We start from the raw sequence: 27,220 nt of genomic DNA, 5'->3' as shown, positions 1-27,220 counted from the left end.
ATCCAGCTTAAAAAATGAAATGCAAAGTAGGAGGTTTGGCCCATCTCTAGTGAGAATCTTCAAAGTGGGACTTCCCCTTCTGTGATGTGAAGGTCTTTCAGGAAGGAATCACCCCAAGCAATAACAGCTCTCAGAAGGGGTGCCAGCACCCGGGAAAATCAAAGCTTTGAAAACGAGCCTTCCCATTGATAGAAGTCTTTGCAGAAACCCTCTCCTACCTTCTCTGATGCCTTTCAAGTAACAGCAAGTTGGAGACTATAAAAGGCTCCCATCAGAAGTAGGGCTGAACCCCTTCTGCTGGATCCCGGCTTGAACAGGAGGTCTGTGGTTTTGCTTGAGGTTGCCATGCAAGCACCAAGACCAAATTTGAGCTGGCCTTTTGTCTGACTAACATACACAGACCTCGATGCTGGATGTACTTGGGTGGGGGAGGAAACTCTTATCAACGGTTTCCAGAAGAGGCAAAAAAGAGAATTAACTTCTATCACTCCCTCTCCCCAACTTCTAAAGAACAAGAGAGACAATAAACTCTACTTTCCCAGGTATGCCCTTCCCAGAATGGTCCAAGCCGTTCTTCCGCATATTGCTCTTCCTTAGGACCACGATTTTCCCTCTGCTAGGCAGGATGTCCGACCACAAATTAGTTTTATTTTGATTTGGTTAGGCCCCCCATCTTCATGTATAAATGCTGAATAAAAAGGAAAATTGTTTCCTGTTCTCCAGTTTCTCTCCTTGTAAGTAGGCTTAAATTATTATCTCTACCAAGCAGAAAAACCTTTCCATGGTAAAAAGAGCATGAGTGAGAGAAGAGGGAGTGAAACATCATCTTTCTTGTGGTCAAGTGATGCTACTCAGCTTCCTGTTACCTGTTGTGAAATCTGTCTTCGATCATCTCCATGGTCTGCATCATGAAGGAGGTTAAAAATAAATAAAAACCACCCCTGGTTTCCTAGGAGATCACCTGAAGCGTGCCAGCTTGCTCAAATGTTTCTCATTGACTAAGGTCCAGGAGCTCCTTCCCCTTTGTGTTGGAGATCCTCCATTCCCGTTTCAAGTGTACGACTGAAATGAAATGCCAAGAGGCAGTCTCCCATTTCATGCGACGTGCCCCTTTGATCTCAGTCACACATAGCACTGCTTACTCCTGGTCTTTTTAAGGGTGAAATTCACCCCTGTGCTGAGGGTTGCCCCTGGTTCAACAAGGTGCTTAAGCACATGCCTAAATTAAAGTATGTGTGTATTAGTTCCATTGACTACATAGGCCTAATGCTGAGCCAGGCCTGATTCAGCCAGGTGCTTTAGCTCATGCCTAGCTGTAGCGGGGTGATCCCCCTGCTCCGGCCCTGGAAGGGTAAAAGCAGCCCTGGAGAGGGCTTCAGCAGGGTAAGAGAGAGTGAGAACAGCTGTGAGAAGCTGAGTGATTCGCTGACCACAGCTGTGGCCAGCTTAATCAGGGCCCAGCTGGCCCTTATAAGAGAGCTGGGGCCAGAAGCTAAAGGGAGACACTCTCTCTCTAGCCTTTTGAGAGGGAGAAACCTGGCTTCTGGGAGCTGAGCAGGGTTCCTAGACTGGAGCAGGGTTGGGGGAAGGCGAGGGGAGCTGGGGAGCTCTGGCCTGGAAGACCCCCAGACTGCAGACCTTGCTAAAGGCTGGAAAAGGTACTAGGGTTGCAGAGCGCAGCCCAAGGGTAGGCAGAGGCAGCAGGTCTAAACCCTCCTTGCCTATGATGAGTGGCTTTTACCCTGCCGTCTGCCCCAGTGAGTGGGGGCTAGATGGTGACTGGCAGTAGCCAAAGACTGAGGCGAGGTGGGGTAGGGGGCTGTGGGTTCCCTGGGGAGGGGAGACCCAGAGAGACTATGGGGTACTACAGGGGGGGCAGCACCCCAAAGACAAGGGGCACCAGGTTCTGGGAGGGACACTGGGGCCAGCGGCAGCAGGACACCGGCTCCGGAGGCTGGAAATGCTAATTCCCTGAGACGACCAGCAGGAGGCGCAACAGCGGTGAGTCGTGCACCGCGACACTAGCTATAAGCACATATTCGTTCCATCAGCTTCAACGGGGCTACTCACCTGTTTAAGGTTAGGTTCAAGCACCTTTCTGAATCGGACCCATGCTCAGCATATGACCTTTGCACTGCTGACCCTGTCCACGAAGGGGTGAAATTCACCCAAGTGCTTCGTCTCTTTTTGCTCTGGAAGATTTGGTCTGCAAGATCATTACTAGTGCCTTCGCCTTCACAACAGCAGCAGTAGCCAAAGGTCTGACAGCAACATGTTTAGCTACGACAGTTCTGTTACGAGGCACCGTGAGTGAAATCCTTGGCCCCATTGAAGTCAATGGGAATTTTACCAGTTAATTCCATGTGGTTTTGTTTTTGGAAGTGAATGACGTGGCTATCTGCATGTTCAGTATGTTTCCAGCCCACTTCTTCACAAGATCTTTTATAAATAAAAATGAATGTTTTCCCTGCCTTCAGCCTGTTTTGTAATTCACCTACAGAAACTGTTATGGCTCTTACCTGTGGAAACATTGATTGTTTATGTATCCATTTTATAGTTTCTCTATTTGTTGGCAAATAAAGTATTTCTTCTTCTGGAATCCTACTAGAGTTCTCTGCATTTACGCCAAGTTTATCATGAAAATATACTCAGATTCATGTTTTGTATTTGGCGAGGTCACAGGATTAAGCAGATCTGGATTCTACTAGCAGCTCTTATTTTGCGCTGTTCCTAAGGGAATTGCCTTATACTCCATGGAAAAATTCCTGCCTTAACTTGTCTGTTCCTCAGTTTTCCCACCTGTTAAATGGGAATAATATATTGACCCACTTTCTCTCTCTCTTAATCTCTCTATCTACCATGTATCTCTGGTATTTATTAGAGCTGGGAGAGAAGTAGTTTCCTGTCCCCACTCAGGATAAAAAGTCAAAATCTTGAATATTTTTTAAAATAAAAAAATTCCAAAAAATAATTTCTGTTTGGGTCAATTTGAAACCATTTTGTTTTGTTAATTTTGAAATGTTTTGTTTTAATTTTGAACTTTTAATTTTTGTTACTACAAATTAAATTAAATTTCTGAGATGAAGTGAACTTTTTGTTTCAAGAATGTCAAATTGAGATGTTTTGATAATTTAATCTTCAATGGGAAATTTATGAGAACTGATAGTCTCCTGCAAAAGGTTTTGGTTTTGAAAAATTGGCATTTTTCAACAGGAAAACTTTCTGTCAAGAAATTCCAGACCAACTCTAACATTTAAAGAGGTGGGATGGGATTTTTCAAAGTGGCTTAACATTGGCCTAACTTTACTTCTGTTGAATTCCCTGGTAAAACTTACACTAAATTCAATGGGAGCAGAGTTTATACAATAAGGAAATGTATTGTTTCTAGGTCCCTGAGCACTTTGGAATCTACAGATGAAAAAGCAATGTACACATGCTATTTATTATTATTAAATGCTAAATTGTACAGGAGATGCATTTATATTTTACACCCACCTGAACTGGGAAAACCACAACACGCACCTGAGAATAAAGAAGAATTAAAGAGAAGGAGTTTAAAAAACACTGTTTAAGATGCAGTAATTGGCAAAATGACCAGGTTAAAGTAACCTTAAAGAACCTTAAAGACGGTATCATCACAGAGAGAGATTCATGGGTAGGGCTGAGTTCCCCTTAGTCATACTAAAGTTACTTCAGTCCTGAAGATTAACAAATCAGATTGTGTCTGCAGAGTGGATAACAATGTATAGGAGACTATGTTGTACTACCAGACTTTTAGCAAAACTCCATATTATTTCATTAATATGTGCTTAGAAATTCTGGCCCAATAAGCCCCACAGACTATACATTTTTCTGACCTTTGTAATGAACTTCATTGTTGCAAATGACTCAAGCTTGGACAGTTTGTAACCTGATAAGTTAGCAGGCACCTCTCTGACTTTCTCACCCTTGTATCACATCTAAACGGGTGGTGGTGCTGGTGGTGGAGAAGTGGTTACTAAATATTTGTCATTTGAACCTGATCTGTCGTTTCCTCAGATGTATTTCTTTGTAGAAAGATTATTAAGAGTAACACGTCTCCAGTAATGCAATCTGTCACTGAATCAAGGAGCCGTATTCTGCAGGTGACTCCTGTGGGGTCAAAGTCTGAGGAACAGGATAAGGGGATAATAATTCATTTCTTTAAAAATGCATCTTGGCCCGATTACAAAGCCAAATAAAAAATTAACTAGCTTTATCTTGCATCATCAAATTAACCGTTCTTCTACATCAGCTGTAGAGGCTAGTAGGGAATCTTTAGCCTTCTTCAGACAGGAGCCCTGTTAGGGAGTTTCTCCCATGTCGTTTGTATCTGCTAGACTGCTCAGTGGAATCAAACCACTAGTGTATTAAGGCCAGAAATGTTTTCTCAGGATGACATGATCTCATTTGTCTGAAGAACTTCTGACCCAAGACGAAGCATTGTTTGGTGTCTGACACTGAGAACTGAGCAGGTCCCCCACACACTTAATGATACGCATTCTTCCCAACCACAGTCCTGCAGGGTCTGATTTCAGCTGCTTGTTGAGTGGTATTTATTTGTCACAGCTCCACCGCCACAAATACATGTGAAAATGAACAGGTACAGGGGCCTTTCATCTGGTGTCAATCCAGCATAGCTCCATGGAGTTCAACATATAATTGACATGAATGGAGCTACACCGGTTTACACCAGCTGAGGATCTGGCTAACAGTTTCTAATCAGCAAATACGGGTTTGATACAGTAGAATTTTCCGGTTTTTCGTAATGGAGGAAACCTTGAGGGGAGGGGAAGGTGAAGCGATAGTGAGCTACTGCATGATCAACCGCAAAAAAGGTATAAAAGATATAGACCATTAGAAAAGAAAAAGGTTTTAAATGCCATCTGATACTTTAGCTGAAAAGGGCTTTATTAAGTTTTAAAAAATCTACATTTAACAATATAGAGTACCCAGTCCTGTAGATTTCCACTGCAAACTCCTCTGAAGTAAACTACAAAGGGTTGTGATGTTTCTTCTTTCAGACTTTTTTTATATGAACTTTTTTTTTTTAAGGCGCTATATCCCAGTGAACTATCCTCCATTTCTTTTTCTTGCTGAAGCTGCAGATGTACATTATGCTAGTGTGAAAAAAGCTAATTAAACTGCATAGACTCTGCAGGAGGCCGAGAAGGCCTGCAGTGCACACGGGATGATTGATTTGGACTGTCACACAGCTCTGCTGGGTGTCATAACTTAGTGACAAATAAAGGATTACAGTGTCCCAGAGTAACTCTCTCCCTTTTATTGTTCACCAGACATCAAAGCACAAAAGCATATTAGCATTTTTAATAAGTAGTTAGGTCAGCCAGGGCTTACAGTTTGGAATTACTTTATGTAAAACTAAAAAATGAAAGAAAACCCAAACTTATTGGTAGATTAAAAAATATAATGCCCACAAGGCAGGAGTGATTCCTCCATTGCTTTCCATTGCAATTGCATTTATTTGCTTCAAACATGCAGGGAATGTGTGTTTCTAGATCATTGTCTGTGAGCTAGCTTGCTAACTGGGAGAAAAAATAAAAAACAAAAATCAAAGTTGCACACATCGTATTCAAGAACAATGACTGAACTTTTAATTCTAGAGATTTGTGTGGTACCGTATTTGTGCATTGTTCATGAGGAGCATATTGTTTTCCTCTTACAATTCAGTACTACACAATATATTTTTTTTAAAATCACCTTATCTTGAATGAACATATATCCCTGAAAACTAAAGTGCAAGTTTTTTATTTAAAAAATATAATTTGAGGGTGTTTACCTTAAATAAACAGACCTTGGATATTAAAATGTAAACCAAGATGGAATAGTGAAGTGCATTTCCTTATCAGTAATACTATTAGCTCAGCATAACTGTTAACGTTTTTCTTTGAAGTGGGCAGAGTCCTTTTTGATCGTGCTGTTCTATTCCACAGAACTAGATGAAATGACATGATTACAATATCATTTGCATATGGGATGTCAATTCTATATCCGTCTTTTGAAGCACCGTATATATGTGTGTTGTTATATACAGAGATGTAACTATATATCTGTAGATGTTTTTTACACACACACACTTAAAAAGTATAATGGCAGTAATGTTAAGACTGAAATAGTACCTCCATTCTTAAATAGAGATGATTAGCAGCACCACAACTTACAGCTATCAAAGATCTATCATTATATTTCCATTATAGACCATATTCCCAGGAACTCATACCATAAGATGTTTATAAATGCCAGACGAGGCTCAGACTAAATCTTTATATACAAGGTCTTTGGCCAGAAACACCATTCTTTATAGCGCAGTTGATCAAAGCCAGTTTCTCAGGGACAGATTGAGAGGTGACGTTAAATGGGGTGTGGTTACATGTTGGTCCGTAGGTCTGTTCCAATGCCATTAAAATCAGTGGTTGATTTCAATGGGCTTTGAATCTGGCTATAAAATGGTGTAATTTATATGCTATGGTGACAGAAAAAGGTGTAAATTTCAGCAGTTTAGACTCCCATCTGAATCTGCCCCTCTGTAGTTGAGTCATAGAAATGTTGCAAACAAGTGAGGTTGTGTTGTTTAGATACGGCTCTTTCACCTCTATAGCTCAGGCATATCTTTGTTAATGAAATAGGCAGCAGACATATTTTTATGTTAATGACTGGAATATTAACTGGTGCCATCTGGCCTTCTGTCTGCCTTCATGACACACCCCAGTTCCTTTGCTTCTGCTTAAAATTCATGCTTCCTTGAAACTGCTCTTATGCAGCACATACCACCACCAAAGGCAAGGTGCCATCAAAGACATTTTTGAGGACCTGAACTCCCACCTTGTAAATTTAGCTTGCAGGACATTAAAGGATCCCACTGTCACTTCTGCTGCCTGTGAAACAATGGCAGGTTGCAACATGACATGTAACAATGATATTGTATCAAATGTGCCACTGCTACCTCCTGGCACTGTGATCTGCAGTTTGGTCCCAGACATGCGCGGTACTTTCAACAGCCTAGAGTTTAAAAGACTCAGCGGCTGAATTCTAGCAATGGAACTATTACGGCTCTTTGTACAACAACAATTCACTCACTAGTGATTCATCCATTCGATTCAGTAGATGTGGACGTTGTCAAGACATAAGAACGTCTTAATAGAGTGCTTGTCTTGTGATTGCAAGTGGGAGGAGAGGTACCCACATAGATCACCTCCCTGCTCATTCACGATTGAATAACATTCTTCTGTCAACCACAGCAACTGCATACATGGGAAAGTCATACTAGGAAAGTATTAAGTGCATTTTTAGCTGTCTATTTATGCAATAGAGCAGCTGGAACCAAGGAAGGGAACCAGCATCATGTGACCAGCCAACTCTGTGGATCACAAGGAAATATTCCATGGACCACCAGTGGTTCAAGATTAGATCTTGGGAACTGCTACAATAGACCATAACAGCTGTAGACTTTAATACTTTTTAATATGAAATCTTGACTTTTCAGTAGGAAATGACTTTAAAACAAATCAAAGGACATTCCATCTGACAAACTGGTACATAAATCCTAGTGTGAGAAGTGCCTTATAAATACGTATGATAAATAAGATAGAAAAATTGACAAGCAAGCAACCTTAGGAGTCTGACTAGCATTTTCAAAGACAAGGAAATTCTTCTGGTTAAAGATGAAAATGGTGTCATTAATCCATCATGCTGTGCATACACAGGAAGTACTGTATCTGTTGCCGGGACTTCCAAACACTGAGTGGTCGGACTTAGTACATCACAGGTACTAGAATACCTGGGCAAGTTGTAGAGGGGGTTTTGAGGAAGGAATTTCAGACGGAATTTAATTTCCTTTCTTTCTGTGGCTCAAATCAGACCTTTCATTTAACTTCAATTAAATGTGTTGTAGAGATGAACCTAAACACAAACCCACCAGACTTCAGGGTCTTCAAATCCAGCTGACGGATCATAATTTTGCAGTTTGCCCCCCTTGCTAGTGTGTTTTGTTTTGGTATATAATATGGTGCATGCTCCTGCCACAATGCATTTAACTCAAAGACAGGGTAGGATAGTCTTCAACATTACAGATAAGCTGAAAATCTCAACAGGACACTTGATTTGAATATGGGAGATTCTTAATCTTAACAGGAGTCAGAAAGTCACTTCTGTGTTTGTAATACAAAAGGCTATTTGCATGAGAAGATTGGCACATGTTTCAAACCTCCATATCCTTATTCTGCACAGATTTTAAACAAATAACGAAACAAACCAGGAGGGAGACAGTGGTGGCAAAGCGAACCGATTCATCTATTGGCAGTGTCAGCATTATTTATGAATGTCGCTTCGCATTTTCCAACTTTTTTTTCCCCCTTCTTTTTTTCATTTTCTGGGATTTGGAACTCTTTTCACTCTGTAAATTGGGGCTGCTGATTTGCAGTGGTGATTGTGGAGGTTCTTGGATATTCGAAAACGCTGGCTAAATTTGTGTTTTTCAAGTTTTTACTGAATCACTTGTTAGTGTACAACTAACATTCCACACTCAGGACTAATGAAAGCTCCTTTCTTCTATGTCAAAGTGATGTTACGTCAGAAATTGCCCCACACGCACACCAGTTCCAGTTATCTGATTGATATATTTAGACATCACGCATGAAATATGCCTTTATTCAAGAACTTGTGCCTATAAACTGAAAGGCCCTTTTATTCTGATAGAAGAGTCCAGCAGCTCAGTCCTAAACTATAAGATGCCGACCACAGTTAAGCTGGCCATCAGCCAAAAAAAAGCCTTATCTCTGAGTGAAATCAATGTAAGAAACCACAATAGTGAATTTTAAAAGCTACATTTGGGAAAGAACACTGATGATGATATTTTAAAATCGGGACCAACAGCTGACAATACCCAATGTCACACTTTGTTCTGAGTAGAACCTACATTAGGTGCTTTGTACCATCTGTTAACCAAATTCTTGGATGCATGGTTCCTATAGCTGCCCACTGGAGAATAAAAGGGCAGAATTTATTTGACCCTAGAAATCATTATCGGAATGCTTTGCACTTAGGGCCACGTGTTTCATTTTTAGGCACATGGCGTGTAGAAGCACCTAATAAGTTATTAACAAAAGAGAAAGCAAACCTGCTGCACAGGTGAAAAGGGTTTCGGTGACATGATCCCAAACGGGAGGTGGTGCTGTCTTCCCAGCACCTACAGCAGGCCTGATTTCCAGAAATAGCCTCTGGTGGTTGCAGGTATGTTTTGTGCCAACAAATAATTGTGGTATATTTTTGTGCCCACCATCGGCGTCGGGTTGCATAGGCTGGGGGAGGCTAAACAGCTAAGCGTGGCCCCGCCCTCTGCTTACCACTGCTCCCTGTCTGCAGCTCCAGTCCTCCAGCCCCCAGTGCTCCACCTGGGGCTGTGCACCTCCTGGCGCTCCGTGGGCTGCCTGCCCTCCTGGTGCTCTGGGCCTGGGGGGCTAGCCTGGGGCAGGACTGGACCGGTGGCTGGAGTGGGGGACTCTGGGCTCCGGTGGGGGGCGGAAGGGGCAGCGCTGGGGGCTAGCCTCCCCCAACCGGCGGTTCATGCACCGCCCTTGGTGCCCACAAAGGTGGTGGTGATTCTGATTGATTAATTAACACTTACGTTGTGGTAGCACCAAGGAACCTGAGCCAGATTGGAGTGCTTGGGCACTTTGCTAACTTGCAGGAAAGGACCATCTCTGTCCCAAAGAGCTTACAACCAACAAGACATAGCAAGTGAATGAGACAAAGAAGTGAGGAGGGAGAGGGCAGGAAAGAATCATGGCATTAGGTATCTCTGCCTAGGAGGGAAATTGGGCCCATTATCCAGAAGGTTCCTCCAGGAGGTTCCTGTGGTTAAATGGTGGGAAGAGTTAAACACATTTGCTTCATATGCTACCTTCAGAAAAGCTGCTTAACTTCAGCCAGAAAAAGGAGTGTATGTCAGGAATATCCAGCTATACACGTTGCTGCTTCTGAATGCCAGCGTGCTGGCATCTCCATGCATCCAGTGTCTGCGTGTGTGCGCGGGCGCGCGCTTCATAAAGAGCAGCAAAGTGCTCGGGATACTTCTTTGTGAACAAGCCTATGCCCTGACTTCCTACCACTGCAGCTATCCTGCACACTAGAGCCAGAGCTGGGCAGCCACTCCACCGGCACGTAGCACTCTTCTCGGTGCTGTAAGTGTGGAGGTTTCAAAACTCCGACGTGACTTAGGAGCTTTGGAAAGTCCACTCAAATAATAAACAACAGGCCTGGAGTCTCTGCCGCTTGGGGAATAATTTGACTATGTATCTTGTTGTATAATAAAATAGTGCCTTGAGCAGGGTGTGGGATGGTCTCAGGAGGACAGAGCCTTGGACCTATAAGCCACTGGTCCTAATGCAACATATGTTGGGAGTGTTCAGAGTTTGGCTGAGGATGCAGGGTCCTGTTTAGCAGAACCAGACTTAGGGTAGTTTGCATCTGGGATCCATTTTATCCCAACAAGGGGAGGTTTGGGAAAGTTTTAGATAAAAGGTTCCCATTTTTTCCCAACTTCATAAAAGTCAAACAGGGCAGGCTGGTTTAAGTTTAGATTTTGCAAAATCTTGAGAGACAAGTTTTAATTTTGCAAATGCCGGGGCTGGTTTGTATTTATGTTTCATTTTAATATAACCCACCAAAGTTTGGAAGGATTCAGTCAAAAGGTTCCAGCTCTGGACAATCTCAAGTAGCATTGGGTAGCCATCTTTACCAGCTGTCATTACTGTTTAGCGACCTCCTGTGTGAAATGCACTGGTGGCCTCAGTTTCCATAACACAAAACCCTAATCAAAACTGGCACAAACTGGCAGCATTGCAAGCAGGTGCAGCAGAGAAGCCAAGGACTGAATACACCATGGAGACCCAACTACCCTTCCACCAGTAGGGGTGGTCAGTCCAGGTCATGGATGAAACACACGAATGGGTGGGGAAGGGAATTTGTATTGCTACCGCAAGACTTGCACTTGCCATGTGGATGGAGGATTTCAGTCTTTAGCTTCCATCTGGCTTTCAGTGCTTTAAAATGCCTCTAGCTCTCGAGGTGGTTCAACAGAATGTTCTGCTGGACTTTTTTTAGTATTTGCTAAAAGATATTCAGAAACATTTGTCTGTGTTGTTCAGAAGCATATAGCATCAATGCCCAATGTACAAAGCTGAGTTTCAGAATAGCTTCTAGCTAGACAGTTCAAGATGAAAATAAACATCTTGATAAGGGGTCTATGCAAGTGTCTAAGCATGGTAATGTAATATATACTACAGGAAGTGTAGAAGATACCTAGTGCTTATCAGTAACGTAGGGAGCACATAACAATATCCATGCTTATGTACTAAGCATATTACTATTTTTTAAACTGAGTTCAAATGACAAAGAATGGAAAAGCTAAGCAGACTTGGCTCTGTGCTGAACAGACTAGCACGATAGAGTGCTAATTGTACCCAGACTGGTTTCACCCGGAAAAGACACTTTTGTCTATATGAATTGTCTGCATAATCTACAATGTGGCATTTCCAAAAGCCATTGTTCTATAGGCAGCAAAGCCCAGGTTAATCTCATCTGTCACCATGCTAATGACCTCTCTAAAGGTGTTTCACATCAGCACGTGACATTTCAACACATGTGCTGCAAGTGAGTGAAGGGTGGAACTGGCAGCCTTAACTCCATGTTTCCTAAATCTGGTTGGCTTGCATCAGACCTTAATTAAAAATGCAATTTCTGTGTGTCTTTAATTACAAATATTGAATCAGTTAGTAAGATGTTTAAATGATTAAATTAGAGTTAACTGTAAACAGCTTTTGGTGCTCGACTGCTGTTTCAGCCACTTCCGGGTCTGAAGACCATTCCAGCTCATCGGAACACTATGAACCATTTATGGGCCAGATCCTCCGCTAGTGTAGCTTTCTTGACTTCAGTGGAACTCAACCGATTTGCATCAGATGAGGATCTAACTCCTAGGAAGTTCATCCTTTTCTCTTTTACAGATGAGGAGGCACAACTGTGGTGAAACTTGGAGCAAAATTTCCAAACAAAAAACTTTATTAAGAAAGAGCTAAAGTTGGACATTAATGGGTTTGGGGGATTCTAGGCTGAGTCGGAGTAGAGGGTATGTCAGAACCGTTTGGGGCATTGTGTAGAGTGCATTTGAAGGCCAATGATCCTCAGCTGCTGTAACAGCCCCTTGGAAACCATTGCCAGCCGGCAAAATCTATAGTTGTCCTGAGGCCATTCTGACTTGACCTGGCATTGAAGGAAGCACAAAAAGTACCCCCCTTATCTTGGGTCCTGCACTGAGCAGAGCTCAGCTGGACCTGCAGATCGGTATCATAGAGCCTGATTCTGGTTCTGTTTACACCAGTATAAATCAGGTGTAAATCAGAAGTAACTTCACTGGAGTCAGTGGAATTGCAAGTCAGTGGTATAAGTGAGAGCAGACTGATATCCATCGAGAACAGAAAGCTCTGCTTCACAGTGCAGGTGAGATACTGAAGGGAGAAATATCCTTGTTTTTTAGATTATGCTACTTCCCCTCTACAGGGTCAGCTTCTATCTCAAAATGAGGAGGCAAGACGCATTTGCATGAATGGGTGATAGTTCCTGCTTTGCATTGCATGAACAAAGAGATAGTCCGTGAGATGTCCAAGGGGGCTCCAACCTTCCCTAATCACTATATGAAAATATATACATTAAAATATTCTGTGCAAGATCACAGAGACATCTGAAACTTTTTTCAGTTCCCCCCCCCCTTCCCTTTTTCTCATCTCTTTTGGTTCTTTGGTCCATATGTTGCTAATTTTCTGTCTTTTCAAAGCACTCTCTTTCATTTAAAGTCAGAATACATTCTATTCATCACCAATGAATACTAGGGGAAAAAAGATATCACAAAGGTCAGTGTTCCCCTTAATATATAAAATAAATGAGCAAAGCACTGTCCCCCCCCCCCCTCCCTTTAGCTTATTACTTTTTCTTAATCCACTTTTTAGCTCTACTGTGTGAGATCACAGGAGGGACTTAAGCAGTCCCTTCTAGAAAGGCTCTTGCAAGAAAGAAGTGCCTCAAAAATGCATGCCTTTGTAGTTAGATCTGCTGTGTCAGACTTCATGGGGGAGGGCTAGCTCAGTGGTTTGAGCATTGGCCTGCTAAACCCAGGGTTGTGAGTTCAATCCTTGAGGGGGCTATTTAGGAATTGGGGGCAAAAATCCATCTGGGGATTGGGCCTGCTTTGGACTAGATGACCTCCTAAGGACCCTTCCAACCTTGATATTCTATGTTTCAGCAGAGTTAATTACTGGCCAGCAAGCTGGTGCTTTACAATGGTGACATGCAGAAGTACCTCCAAGGACTGGATTTGCCAGGAGACTGCTTTCATATGTTGCCCATCATGTTTGTGTGAAAACTGGGCTATTGCTGAGAGTCCATTAAAATCAGTGCGTGGTGCAATAGAGAGAGAAACTGGCAGTGATATATGTGAAGTAACAAAGTAGTGGATCATAGTCAAGTTACAAGTTAAGGACATACTTTTAAAATGTTTTTAACTCAAATGAACATATGAGCTGGTATATTTTAAATAATATAGCCATTATAAAACTCTGCTGATGGATGGGGCTTTTAAAAAACAATCACAGTATAAAATTTCTTGACTAGTGTGTAAAAGATTTACTGTGCAGCACGCAAAGAGTTAATAACAATCTTGCTTTGTACTTTATCATCTGTCTTTTCTCACCTCCCAGTGAGTGACTGAAAATGTTGATCACTCACAAATAGTCAACACCGGAGACAGGTTTGGACCCACATCCACAACACGCCTAGCAGTCTAGGGTGACCAGATAGACACAGTCAAACCAGGAGCTAAACTGTCATGCCCAATGAATCTTTCGCCACAAAACCTCAAACCACAGGAAAGTGCCTGGGCTTGTGTTTTGTGTTAAACTCGAAAGCAGGGCTGGCTCCAGGCACCAGCTAACCAAGCAGGTGCTTGGGGCGGCCATTTCGGAGAGGGGCGGCACGTCCAGCTGTTCGGTGGCAATTCGGCGGACGATCCCTCACTCCTGCTCGGAGCGAAGGACCTCCCGCTGAATTACCGCCGCAGATCGCAATTGCGGCTTTTTTGTTTGTTTGTTTGGCTGCTTGGGGTGGCCAAAACCCTGGAGCCGGCCCTGCTCGAAAGTCAGGCCCGGTTTTCTGAAAAGTTAATTAAGATTTACAGACTCTGGGTCTGAGTCTCAAGCAAACCTGGGGCCGGGCTTCATGCTACCATGGGGCCAAACCCTCAGAGAAACAGGACCAAGTTGTGAATGAAGAAGGGCTGAATCTACCCTGTGCCGGGGTTCTGGGCTACGGTTTTACTGCAAACCCCATGAAACTCAATGGATTTAATTGAGATTCCAAATTGCCCCAACATTCCACCCAAAATTCAAGCCGTGTGAGAACTGTGTGGACGGAAACAATCAAACAGGTTCCCCCAAAACCCTTTTGATGCTAAACTGCTAGTTTCTCTCCCCCAGCTCAGACAGAGCCATTATCTGAACACAGAATGGGAATTGGGACCCATTGAGTTCTAATCCTGGCTCTGACACTTTCCTTCTCCATAGATTTGTGTGAGTCACTTGTGTCGGACTCTGCTTATGCCTTTCAATTGTAAGCTCTTTTTGGTCAGGGACCTGTTATATGTTTACTTAGGGAGCATGCATGAGACTACATAGCTAATAAATAATCATCATAAAGTTTCCTTCAGCCGTATAGGGTGCCCGTTTTTGTCTGGCAGGACTTCAGAGTTTGCACTTCGTCAGTGTATGAACAACACCAAGTAATCTAGTATGAGAGAAACTATTACGGTCTGGGGTATTTCCAGCACAAAAGTGAGTTCCTGACCAAATAAAAAGGCTTGAAATAGCCTGAACTTTGAATTGTAAATTTGAAAACAACTCTGGTTATTCCCAGCTGACACCACTACCTTTTATGCTGATGTGCATTGTCTCACTGTGTCCTTATACGCCCTGTTGATCCACCTATCCATCTGTTGTCTCTTGTCTTATACTTAGATAATAAGTTAGTTGGGGCAGGAACTATCTTTGTGTTCTGTGTTTGTACAGTGCCTTGCACAATGTGGGCTTGGTCCACGACTAGGACTCTGAGGTGCTATGATAATACAGATAATAATACTAATAAAGTAGATGCACATGGCTTCAGATGAAAGTTTCTTGCTTTGCATAATGCATCAGGCAACCAGAATGAAGATAATGCCTTTGAGAATGGAGATGAGGGGCCAGATTCTGATCTTGTTGACACTGGTGGGAATCAGGAGTGATGCCAGTGGAGTTGCACCAGTTTCACTGCCTAAGGGTCAGCTAGTAAGCAGATGCTAATACAATAATGCCATTCCACAAAGAGCCACTTACTTGGGTGGAGCTTCTGAAATGACCCCCTCAGAGAGGGAAGGCTGCTCAAAGGGACATGTTCATTAAAAGGTTTTTTCTCAACAACAGGCCCCTAATGTTGCTGTCTTTGGAACGCAAGCCACTGTGTCTCCTAATTACTAATGGAGGGGAGTTTTGGGTCTTGTTCCTGGCTCGGCCACTAATGATGTTTGACCTTGGGCAAGTGGCATAGCATCTCTGTGTCTCAATTTACGCCTTTGAAAAATGGGAATAATAACTATCTCCAGGGCCAGTCCAAGGCTTAATCAGTATATGCCGGTCAAGTGTGTTGAAACACTTGAGTGAATGTCCCTCCCACAAAAACGGTCATACTGGGTCAGACCAAAGTATGGGTCAGACCATCTTGCCCAGTATCCTGTCTTCCAACAGTGGCCGATGCCAGGTGCTTCAGAGGGAGTGAGCAGACGAGGCAATCATTGAGTGATCCATCCCCTGTCGTCCACTCCCAGCTTCTGGCTGTCAGAGGCTAGGGACACCCAGAGCATGGGGTTGCCTCCCTGCCCATCCTGGCTAATAGCCATTAATGGACTTACCCTCCAGGAACTTAATTAGTTCTTTTTTGAACCCCATTATAGTCTTGGCCTTCACAGCATCCCCTGGCAAAGAGTTCTGCGGGTTGACTGTGTGTTGTGTGAAAACGTACTTCTTTTTGTTTGTTTTAAACCTGCTACCCATTAATTTCATTGTGTGGGCCCTTAGTTCTTGTGTTATGTGAAGGAGTAAATAACACTTCCTTATTCACTTTCTCCACACCAGTCAAGATTTTATAGACCTCTATCATACCCCCCCTTAATCATCTCTTTTCCAAGCTGAAAAGTCCCAGTCTATTTAATCTCTCCTCATATGGAAGCTGTTCCATGTTTAGGCAGCATTCCTCATTGATTTCAGAGAGATCTTCTGCTTCCAAACCGATGGGAACACACACTCATAAGTGTGTATTGTTGTTAACTGTTATGTTGCTATCGCAATTCAGTAGCACTTAGCAAATGTGCATTGTCCTAATTGATCTCATTATCACACTCCTCACCTGGTTGCTTTTGATTATGTTTACCCCATTCCTTTTGACCAGAGAGAAACAAAACCACTCTTAACAAAGTACATGCACTTAAAGACCGACTCTTCCATCTTGTGCTGCATTCTACACACACGCAATTAATTTAACGCCCAGCTGGCAGTAAAATTAGGTGCTTCCTGAGCATTATGCTTTTTAAATTGCTTTTTTAATGCTTTCTGCCGTATCAGGGCCATCCTGCTGAGGGAAGATCTAATAGCCTCCCCCAAATGCAACTCTTCCCTCAGCATTGCTGCGACAAGGAGAACAATGTCCCCGTTGTAAATGTTACATTATATCAAAAATTCCCAACAGGCGCTCCAGAATCCTTGTAAATCTTCCATGTCCCGAGGTGGTTTCAAATCCCCAGCTTTTAGATTCATTAAGCCTTGCATTATATTAACTTTCATCAGAGGTGACGCATGGTGGTGAGGGGGCCACACAGGGTCATGTCCCTCACCCCAATTTCTGCCAGGGTTTATATGCCCTGCCCTGAACCCCATTGCCTACCACCAGAACCTTTAAATTGTGTGTCCCCCCGCCCCCGCATCAACAGTTACACGTCATCGCTGGCTTTAATGGCAACACTGTCCAGCGCTCAGAATACAAGCGCAAAGGAGTGACCACTCGACCTGTTTGCAGAGGCAAGCAATGCAACTTTTGGCTTGGCATGATGTTGCTGTCCTCAAAACAGCTGTGGGTTCCATCTCTGTGAGCCGGGAAACAGAAATGGATGGCAGGCATCAAAGTAAACAGGGATATAATAAGCCACCATAGTTTTCTTAACTTACAAGAGAGGAAAAAAAGATCCTATAAAAACCATCTCATGTCTGATTTTATTCCATGCATCCATGGCTATTGAGTCTCTGTGATTTCCCTGTTTGAGATTGAGCTGCAAAATCCCATTTGTTATGAGCAGATATGTAAAGTCTCCCTGGTATTCAGGTTCATTTAAAGATTTACATTTCCTATTTCCTTGCTCTTTTTCTGACTACATACATAAAACAGAATTGTAAATGTTTAGGAAAATCAAAGCTATTCTTAGATGCCTGCAACTCTGCTAAGTTTGTATTCTCTAATTTGTGCCATGAAAGGGAGAGGAAATCAGGGAGTGAAGCTTGCAGTTTGCTTTTTGAGGTTTTTCCTAACTGCATTTCCATTGAAAGTTGAAGCTCAGTTTCATGTTTCCCAAGGCAATTTGGAAGTTTTGTCCATAACTCTTTCCCTGTTAAATCCAAGTCCAAATTACAGGACGCCTCTGAAGCCAGCTTCACTATCATTTCACAGAGCCATAGTGGAGAGCTTTAAAGTTAATTGCAGTGGGAACTTGCTTTAATATATTTTTTTAAAGATTGATCTACCTTTCGGTCACTATGTGGCATTGATGATGCACTGGTAAATTCTTCCTAAGTAGCTATTATTGTAAACTGTTCAGGGCAGGGCCTGTCTACTGCTCTGTCTGTACAATGCCCCATTCTTGGTTGATGCCAAGGCACTACAGTAATAAACATGATTAATAATAGTGTGGGCCTAATTGTCAACCCTTGTTCCCACTGGTCACATGAGTATTACCATTGACTTCAAGGGGCAAAGGTTTCCTAGTCAGTCCCTGTATACAGCAGAGAAAAGCTAAAACCAACATTCAGAACCCCTTCAAACTGTGTGTAAGTGTGGAGAGAAGGAGTGGGCAGGAAATTAGATGAACCGCTAGGTCAGAACCAAATATGGCTGAGACTATTCTTCTAGCTGTTTCAGATATAGTCAGCATCTCCCGAAGATTCAACCTGAGAATTTAGCCCCATAATTCCAGCACTCAGGTATCAAATGATGAACCAAATTCCAACCTGGAGTAAGAGGAATTCTCAGAGGCCTGGGGGTTGTGCCCAGTTTCACCAGCTCTGAATTTGTCTCTGTAATTTTTTGTGCTCTGTTTCTGGATTTGAATTGGAAAATTAAAATCTGCTGGAATATCTGGGATTATTATTAGGCATGTTGAAATCTCCTCCTTTGCCCGTGGTTCCCTCTCAGTTGGAAAGGTGTGCTACGCTAATGGAACACTTATAGAGGCAGTATGGCTTAATGGATAGTGCACTGGACTGGGATTCAGGAGAAGTGAGGTATGTTCCTGGCTCTGCAACTGACCTGTTGGGGGAACTTGGGCAAGTCAATTCAAACTCTTTTCCTCAGTTTCCCCTAGAGCTGTGCAGGAATCAGAATGTCCCTCCTGCAGATAATTTCCCAGTTCCAAAAATACTTTTGTTCCAAAGCTGAACAAAACCTCAAATACGGAATGGAAATTTTTGAAAACTTCCATTTTGTAAGAACCAAAAACTGGTTTGAAAATTTCAGGGACGGTGAGAAGGCTGTCCTGCCAGGGTATCAAGCCAAACACCCATCCAACAGGTGGTTAGCTTGGGCAAGCAGGCAGCTGGGGAGCTAGCCAGCTAACTGAGGAGTCAGGTAGCCCAGAGAATTGGCCACCGGAGAGCTGGGCATCCTATCCCCCAGTGGCACCCAGATGGCTGGCATTCCAACCTGCCTAGTTTCCATCAAAAATATTGTCTGAATCAACACGTTTCCTGTAGAACACTTTGAGTCTGTCAAATCAGCATGTTCCATCAGAAATGTTTCTGCCAGCCCTCATTTCCCTATCTGTAAAATGGGGCTAGTGATAGCTACCACCTTTGTAAAGTGCTTTTGAAGTCTATGGCTGAAAAGTGCTGGATGTGGAACTAGTTGTTACTGTAACCGATTATCCTTAGATATTGCTGGGTAACTCTCCTAGTTCTTCATCATTCAGTTTTGTTTTCTCGCATTTGCCATTTTGAATGAAGCAAAAATATGTGTAAGGTTCAGCATACTTGAGAAAAGGCATGACCTTCAAGAACCCGGTGCTGTATTCATCAAGTTTCTATGTTGGTCATGCCACTGCCTGCAAAGCACACGCTGGACCATCACTGGCCAGCTGTGTTGAGTGATGGGCATTGCAGAGCTTGAAAGAAGCCGCCCCCCTGACCAGTTTTTATATAAAAATGTGTTGAATGTCCCCTGTTGTCTAGCTGCCTAAGCCTAGCCAAGGGCGGGTAGGCCGCACATCTTGGTAAAGTTAGTGGGATTTGGTATGGTACTTTACCTTTGCAGGTCAGCTCTAAAGGAATGCTTTGCACATATGAACTATCTCAAGCTCACCAAACAGCTTATTAGTTTCAGGCAGTGGCCCCTGGATTCTTATGGCCTTGATAACTTTATTAAATTCAGCCCCAGCTTATTCATCCAGCAGAATGGCCTTAACTACTTGTAGATATTTTAAAGTAGCCATCCTTGTGGCGTGATCGCTTCCAGACCTTGCTGAGAGACACGCATGTGTTTGAAATGCCTGCTTTCCTTCTCCATTTCACCATAAAGTAGCCAATTTAATTTTGCACAATACTGGTTGATAACAACCATGTGTGTGTGTCTTCGACATTTATATACTTCAGAGAAGGTCCTGCTTGGTCAGTGTGAGATAATTTCACAAGGAAAAATGGAACCAGATGTTCCTCCTTTTTATTTGGCTTCTCAATCAGACGATCTCATTTCCACTGTCAATCTTCACTCAGGTTTTCCATTACCTTGAGGAAGGGGATATCTTTACACTTTGTGTTTTCATTACCAACGTGCCTGACAAGAGCGTGCGGAGGATCTGAGGGAGATGGTTTCGGCTTAGCGCCTCTGAGATCATTATTAAGCTGTAATGACGCTTGAGAGACAAAGAGGGGAGGTGTGTGGTTGGGGGGGAGAGGGAGGAATTCCAGAGGGATTACACCTCTCGGAATGAACCTGCCTGCTCCACTGAGTGTGACCAAGCAACTCCATCAGCAGCACCCGAAAACAACCATTGTGGCAGCCAGAAATAAACACTTCAGATTCTGAAGTCCTGAGCCAAATATTTTCAATCCCCTGGCCCTTGTGTAACGCAACTGCTTGACAGGGAAATCTTGGGATCAGCCAGCGGTATACCTGAGAGAGGGGGACATGCATTTTAGATGGCCCCTACCTTGGCTAACACAACAGCGATTGGACTGGGGATCTTCAGAGCGCAAAGCCTGAGCTGCTGCAGGTTGAGCTAAGCCTCTCTTAGGTTATGGCTCCCCTACGAGCTGGGGGATGCAAGTTCCTGTTCATGTCTCTCAGTGAGAGAGAGTCCGGGTATAAATAGTATCTCTACCATAGCATGGGTGAAAGCACAGCTTAGCTGTGCCAAGTATGTATTCACAGGACTCAGATGAGTTTATACTCACACTGTGCCACCACGGCTCATGCCAATGGTGTCTAGGCTGCTATTTATACCCACGCTACCTCTCAGGGAATTAGCACAAGTATTTGAACACAAGCTGGGACTCACGCTCCTAGCTCATAGTGTGGGCGTGGCCTAACTGGGGCTGTAACAGACTTATGTCCTCTGTGGATCTGGCCCAGAGGGGGACCTATAACACACCTTCCCCAATAGGTTGCATGTGCTTTCTAGTTCATTTCACTGTATTCTTCTTTCATCCTTTTGTCACTTTCGGGTGTCTAGGGGCTTGATTTTCCTCTCACATGGTGTAAACTGGATGTAACTCCATTGATTTCAGTGGAGTTATACCAGTGTGAAAGTGAAGCAAGTGAGAAAAGAAGTGGTTCCTGAAGCATTCAAAGCTGTGAGCTTCAGTGATACTATATATGAACCTGGGGTGCCTGCCAGAGAACATCTCTTCATACCACAGGCTCCATACAGTTTGGAACGTCCATCAGTCTCTCCCCAAGACTAGCACAACAGAAAATGCTACTGGTAAGAACTGAGGTGCAGTGCCAGAAGTGTGGATGGTGGGTGCCTGGCACCTGCCCATATCATCCATCTATGGCATAGAGCCGTGGGGACTACATGTGTGAGTAAGGGTTGGAGAATCGGGCCCCAAGGAAGGCAGGAAGGTTTCCACTCTGCAAACTGCAATGAAAAGACAAGCAGATCCTTAGATCTTTAGAATAGACATTATTGGATGGGGTTCTACGCAGAGATATTGCAGGCTGTGAACTGCTTGCAAACTATTGGAACAGATGGATATTGGAGATTCTGAAGTGATAAAACTGGTGGCATTTGGGTCAGTTACTGTATTGAGGGAGAAGAGAAGAGACAAGAATGACAGGGAGATTGCAAGCTTTTGGGACAAAGGCTGGTGAAATTGCTGACCATTATGGAAGAAGGGATGGAAAGACAAGGAGTTCTGTTTGTCATGTGGAATTGTTGGCAATGGGGCATCCAGGAGAGGCGAACAGAGGGTGGTTGCTCAAGCCAGACAGGGAGACCTTTGAATTGTCAGCTCAGACATGGTAATTAAAAATGTGTGACTAGATGAGACTACAGAGTGACAGAGCGCAAAGGAGAGAGCTGAGGGCTCCGAGAGGACACTGGCAAACAGCAGGAGAAAGTCATCAAAGGAGATGCTGAAGGAACAGTTAGAGAGGTAGAAAGAGAGCCAGGGAAGCACAACGTCTCTGAAGATGGGGTGGGGAGAGAGTTTACATGAGAAAGGAGACATCAGCCTTGTTGGAGACAGTGCATGGATTAAGCAAGGGAGAGGAGGCCCTGCAATATGGCCAAGAATGGCTCATTGGTGACTACGTTAAGGGCAATTTCAGTGCAGTGGGAGCAGAGACTGGAACACAGGGATCCAGGAGGGAAATGTGAAAGAGGACGTTGAGATTGCTACAGGCGTTGGTGTGCAGTGTGTGGGAAATACCTGAACAAGTCATCTGTTCTTTTCCTATTGAATTGTGAATTTCTGAAGGGCGAGCCTTCATTATTCCTGCCTTTCTGTGGCTGTGTATGACTTACCCTGCAACAGCATAAGCTGCAATGACTTTACCTGATGAATTTATATGCAATAAAGCCATGTTTGATTGTTGGTTTGTTTGCTATGTTACACATTCCTAGTCCTGCAGGTAGAAGAGAGATCCCACCTACCTCCCAACTAATGGGTGCTACCATCCTGGAAGCTGAATTCCTGGAAACACTGCCCCACAAAGCAGTGCTTGGGGCAATGACACATCAGCACCAAAATTGTGTAGCGAGCAAGACTGAACAATGAATAAAATGCAGTAATTGCCCATCAGCATTCTTGCAAGGCTCTGAAGTTTATATGCTGTCTCATTTAAAGGTGCTTAGGCTTTGATACCTACTGTTATTAAACTCCATTTTGAGAGCAACACCTCTTCATGATCCTCAAATTACTCACCACCTTGTGACGTACTGGCAGCCTCTTGCACTTGGCCCGTCTTTCTCTCCCACGGCTAGCCTGTGAGGCACTTGGAAGGAGGCAGACTCATTGGGCAGGATACAGAAAGGTAAAGGCGCCTAAGTCCTGCTTTTAGGCGCCACTGTGATCCACAAAATGCCTGCTCGGCTGCCGCCTCACCCTGTAGACATCTAAAGTCACTCAGCGCCTCTGTTTTTGCAATAAAAATTCTCCAGGTGCCTAGTTTCTGCCTCTGAGCATGTGCCTGGCTGCCTCACTCTCAGGGCCTGGGCTAGGGCTGCCAACTCTGTTTGGATCTATTCTGAGAGGTTTCATTACATGACGTAACGGCATTAATGTCTGACCTACTCTACTCTAAAACTCATTCACTACAGAGCCATCATTTTGCCTTTGGTGGAAATCAGGAGCATCGTATGAATCATAATCTTCACATCTTTTAAAAAAGATGTGGAGAAATTGGAAAGGGTCCAGAGAAGAGCAACAAGAATGATTAAAGGTCTTGAGAACATGACCTATGAAGGAAGGCTGAAAGAATTGGGTTTGTTTAGTTTGGAAAAGAGAAGACTGAGAGGGGACATGATAGCAGTTTTCAGGTATTTAAAAGGGTGTCATAAGGAGGAGGGAGAAAACTTGTAAACCTTAGCCTCTAAGGATAGAACAAGAAGCCATGGGTTTAAACTGCAACAAGGGAGGTCTAGGTTGGACATTAGGAAAAAGTTCCTAACTGTCAGGGTGGTTAAACACTGGAATAAATTGCCTAGGGAGGTTGTGGAATCTCCATCTCTGGAGATATTTAAGAGTAGGTTAGATAAATGTCTATCAGGGATGATCTAGACAGTATTTGGTCCTGCCATGCGGGCAGGGGACTGGACTCGATGACCTCTCGAGGTCCCTTCCAGTCCTAGAATCTATGAATCTATGAATAAGTTCACATTGCAAATTCTCCAGTTGTAATATGAATCTCTTATTTTTAAATAGCGAGATTGGGTTTAGGTTACTTTGCTTGTTAAGGCATCTTTAAGTGTTAGTTGATTCCATTATTTAAAAATACAGAAAATAAAATAGCATACCATTAGACAATGGCAGATACAGCAAAAACTCATTGATTAGACTTAAAATCAATTTCTGCTGCCATCACTAGATTTTCTTGAGATGTGTCCTTTTTGTGTTTTAAAAAAAAAGTAATATCAGGTGTTCATTTCTGATTTTTCAGATTCCTTGTGTTTCGTACATTCCACATGGATGTTAACAGCTTGTCTCCCTTCATGTTTAACGGAAAATGCTTGACAATGCAAAATGCATTCCGCTGTAAATTCATTGACTTTGTGAAGCCAGTTTTTATAGTCAGGGTCTTTACACCAGCCATCATTGTAACAAGTCCTTTTTACGGTACCTTCGGAGCTGCTATGTTTTGAAGAGCCTTCACCATCATCCATTTCTGTGCTTTTTTTGAAAAGGGCGAGGCAGGTGCAGTGTAGCACAGACTACAGAGACAACATGAACATGCCTGTGTGTGTGCATATATCAGTTACAGTGCACAGATTTTATGTCATGACATAAAGTCGCAGCCACACAAGGTAAAAAAAAATGCATGCACAGGGCAACTGATGGGCAGGCAAATGCATACTGCCATGGAATTTTAAACACCAGCTGGACTACTGTATGGATCGGACTCAACATTTCAGAATGCCCTAGGATGTATCTCCTGGGTTGCTCTCAGCCGTCTCCTGCAGATTTATATTTAATTCCTGGAGACTCAAGGGCAATCCTGGAGGTTTGGCAATCTTAGCCTGGGCACCCGTCTCCTGCCTAAGCCCAGAGTAATTCACGAACTAGGGAACGATAGGTGTTCGACTGCCTACGTGGCAAGCAGGGCCTGATCCAATAGGTGTATTCAGAGGCCGCCTAATTCCACACAAAACAGCTGAGGTGGCAGGGGCCAACCCTGCCATGTAACCTTCAGCCTAGTGGTTAGGGTACTCCACTGGGACATAGGAGACCTCCACTTCAAGTCACCCCTCTGCCTGATGAAGGAATTTGAACAGCGATCTGCCACCTCTACGGTGAGGGCCCTAAGCACTGGATTATAGAGTCATTCTAGCTCTTTCTTTGTCCCAATTAATATTTAATTGTTTAATTAAAGTGGAACAACTTCAATAGGAGGGACTGAGGGAGCCCCCAGCCCAGGCTGTTTTTGTGTCCTTAGGTTGCCTCTGATCAGGCCCCATATATGATTTAGGCAGCCTAGTGCATATATTCCCCGGTTTGTGAATCACAAGCAGAGATAGGAGCATCCCTGCAGCCTGGACTGAGGTGCTAAATTCCCAGATGGGGCAGGGCTTGGCATGCACCACTCTCATCGGCATCTGCCATTGGCTAGCTTAGGTGGCTCCATGTCTAGCATGCTAGCTTTGTAAATCCCATTCTAAGGGCAGGTCTACACTACAGGGCTAAATCAACCTAAGTTACCTGACCCTGCACTGGGTCAACGGGAGAAACTCTCCCGTCGACTTACCTTATGCTTCTCGTTCCAGTGGAGTACCAGAGTCAACAGGAGAGTGATCGGCAGTCAATTTAGCGGGTCTTCACTAGACCTGCTAAATCAATCCCCAGTGGATCGATCACCGCATGTCGATCCCCTGGTAAATGGAAACACACCCTAAGGTGCTTATATCTCCCCATTCATTGTATAGGAGCTTTGGCACCTAACTCAGGCTTTGTGGCTCACATTGTTGTTCCTGTGATTTTTCTAGGCACCGTAATGCTCAGCATTGCAACTCTTAAGTTCCTTTGTGGATCGGGGCCATGGAGCTCAGCCCCTTGTAAAGAGGGAGTCCCTTGCCTTATTCAACAATTGCCTCTTGGTCTGCTTAAGTAGTGGTGGTGATGGGCTTCAAACATAGAGTGGAATATGAACACAGCACAAGTATGTCTTTGTACACAGCATGTTCAGTTCAATCATTTGGAATTTGCAGGAATCCCGCATACCTGGTAAGCTGATTTTCAGTGTCATGCCTGTTGCCGTAAACACTATCTGACACATGGCAAAGCACTGGAATGGGACAAGTTCCCCAAGCAGCTGGCAAAGGCTACACAAATCCCATTAGTGGATGTCATGTCAGCCAATAAGCAAAGGCCCCTGTATAAAGGAGGCTTGAGGATCACCATTTCCTGTGAATTAATCCAAAATGGCTTCACTCCACATCACCCCTTGCAGGGAAGACAGCAGGGGCTCATGCAGCATTTCCTTCTCAGCATCCTCATCATCTCTTTCCTCTCTGCGAGCAAAGCTGAAAGTATTTCTGATGAAGATGTAGAAACCGCCATCAATTTTTAAAAACTCTTTCTAGTCAATTGTCAACTTCCTGTCAAGCTGCAATTTTCACAGCCATTAAAATAGCAATAATTTGTCGCACTGCGTGCTTTTGATCCAGTAAAAGCAGGGAGAAGGCAAATCCCGCCAGAAACAACTGGAGGACCCTGGTCTGAATGTGAAAGAGTGACCTGTCTAATTCTAGCCACCAGCTTATCCTTTCCCAGGCCCATCTCTTGGTTCCACTGAAGGCAACAAGAATTTCATCCTTGATTTCAGTGGAACAAGGATATAGGAACCGAAAGGCTAGAATTTGGCCTCTCATGCCCCAGTGCTCCCTGCTCCCTTCTTTTCAACCTGTCTCGCAATTCATCCAGACCAGTAAATATCCAGTGTACTAGGCCAAGATACTGAGGCATATAGGGGAGAAGATGAGAATCCCATAGTTATCTGTGCTAAATGGCACAGGCTGCAACTTTAAATGGTCTGTGCTAGATTGCTCGTGAAAAAGAATGAACAGGGATGGGCATGGTCAGAGCACAGGAATAGTACCCAGCAACTTCTGTCTTTTAATCCTGGCTATGACACGGATTCCCTCCGTGGAACTGGGCCAATTACTTTATGGCCTGATCCAATGCCCATTCCAGTCAATGGGAACCTTTCTGTTTGTTTCAGTGGGCATTGGATGAGTCCCTTCGGCCAAGGTTTTCAAACTTGAGTGCCCAAAATTAGACCCTTACGTTTACATAAAGGCACTTAAATAAGGGGCCTGATTTTCAGAAGTGCTGGGTACCTTCAGCTTCTGTGAGCTTCAGTCGACGATCTCCCATGCCACTTATTTTGAGGCCTAGATATAAATTTAGAAGCCTAACTGTAGGCAACCAATTTTGGAAAGCATGTCCTTCACCTCTCTGCCTCCGTTCCCTCGTAACATGAAGATAATGAGCCAGGCTCCTATCTAGAAATTGGCGCTGCTTCACCCAGATCACTACACCGATTTATACCAGCTAGGAAAGACTCTGGGCTCCAGCTAACTAGTCTATTTACTTTCTTATGCCACACAATCACTGTACTATCTAAGCTCCTT

At 43.7% G+C, this 27,220-nt stretch overlaps 1 long non-coding RNA gene across 1 annotated transcript in view; it reads left to right on the top strand.

Annotated features, from left to right (window-relative positions):
- Nucleotides 1-8,989: 8,989 nt before the first annotated feature.
- The window catches only part of LOC135974670 (uncharacterized), a 32,988-nt gene continuing 14,757 nt past the window's right edge, over nt 8,990-27,220 (top strand). Inside the window, exon 1 of the long non-coding RNA XR_010591797.1 lies at nt 8,990-9,267. This is a non-coding gene — a long non-coding RNA (uncharacterized LOC135974670). The remainder of the gene's footprint in view (nt 9,268-27,220) is intronic.

Source organism: Chrysemys picta, chromosome 12, assembly GCF_011386835.1.
Source record: "Chrysemys picta bellii isolate R12L10 chromosome 12, ASM1138683v2, whole genome shotgun sequence".
In the NCBI taxonomy this organism is placed as follows: Eukaryota; Metazoa; Chordata; order Testudines; family Emydidae; genus Chrysemys; species Chrysemys picta.
The sequence above is the reverse complement of the archived record's forward strand: the minus strand, read 5'-3'. Positions and strand labels throughout refer to the sequence as shown.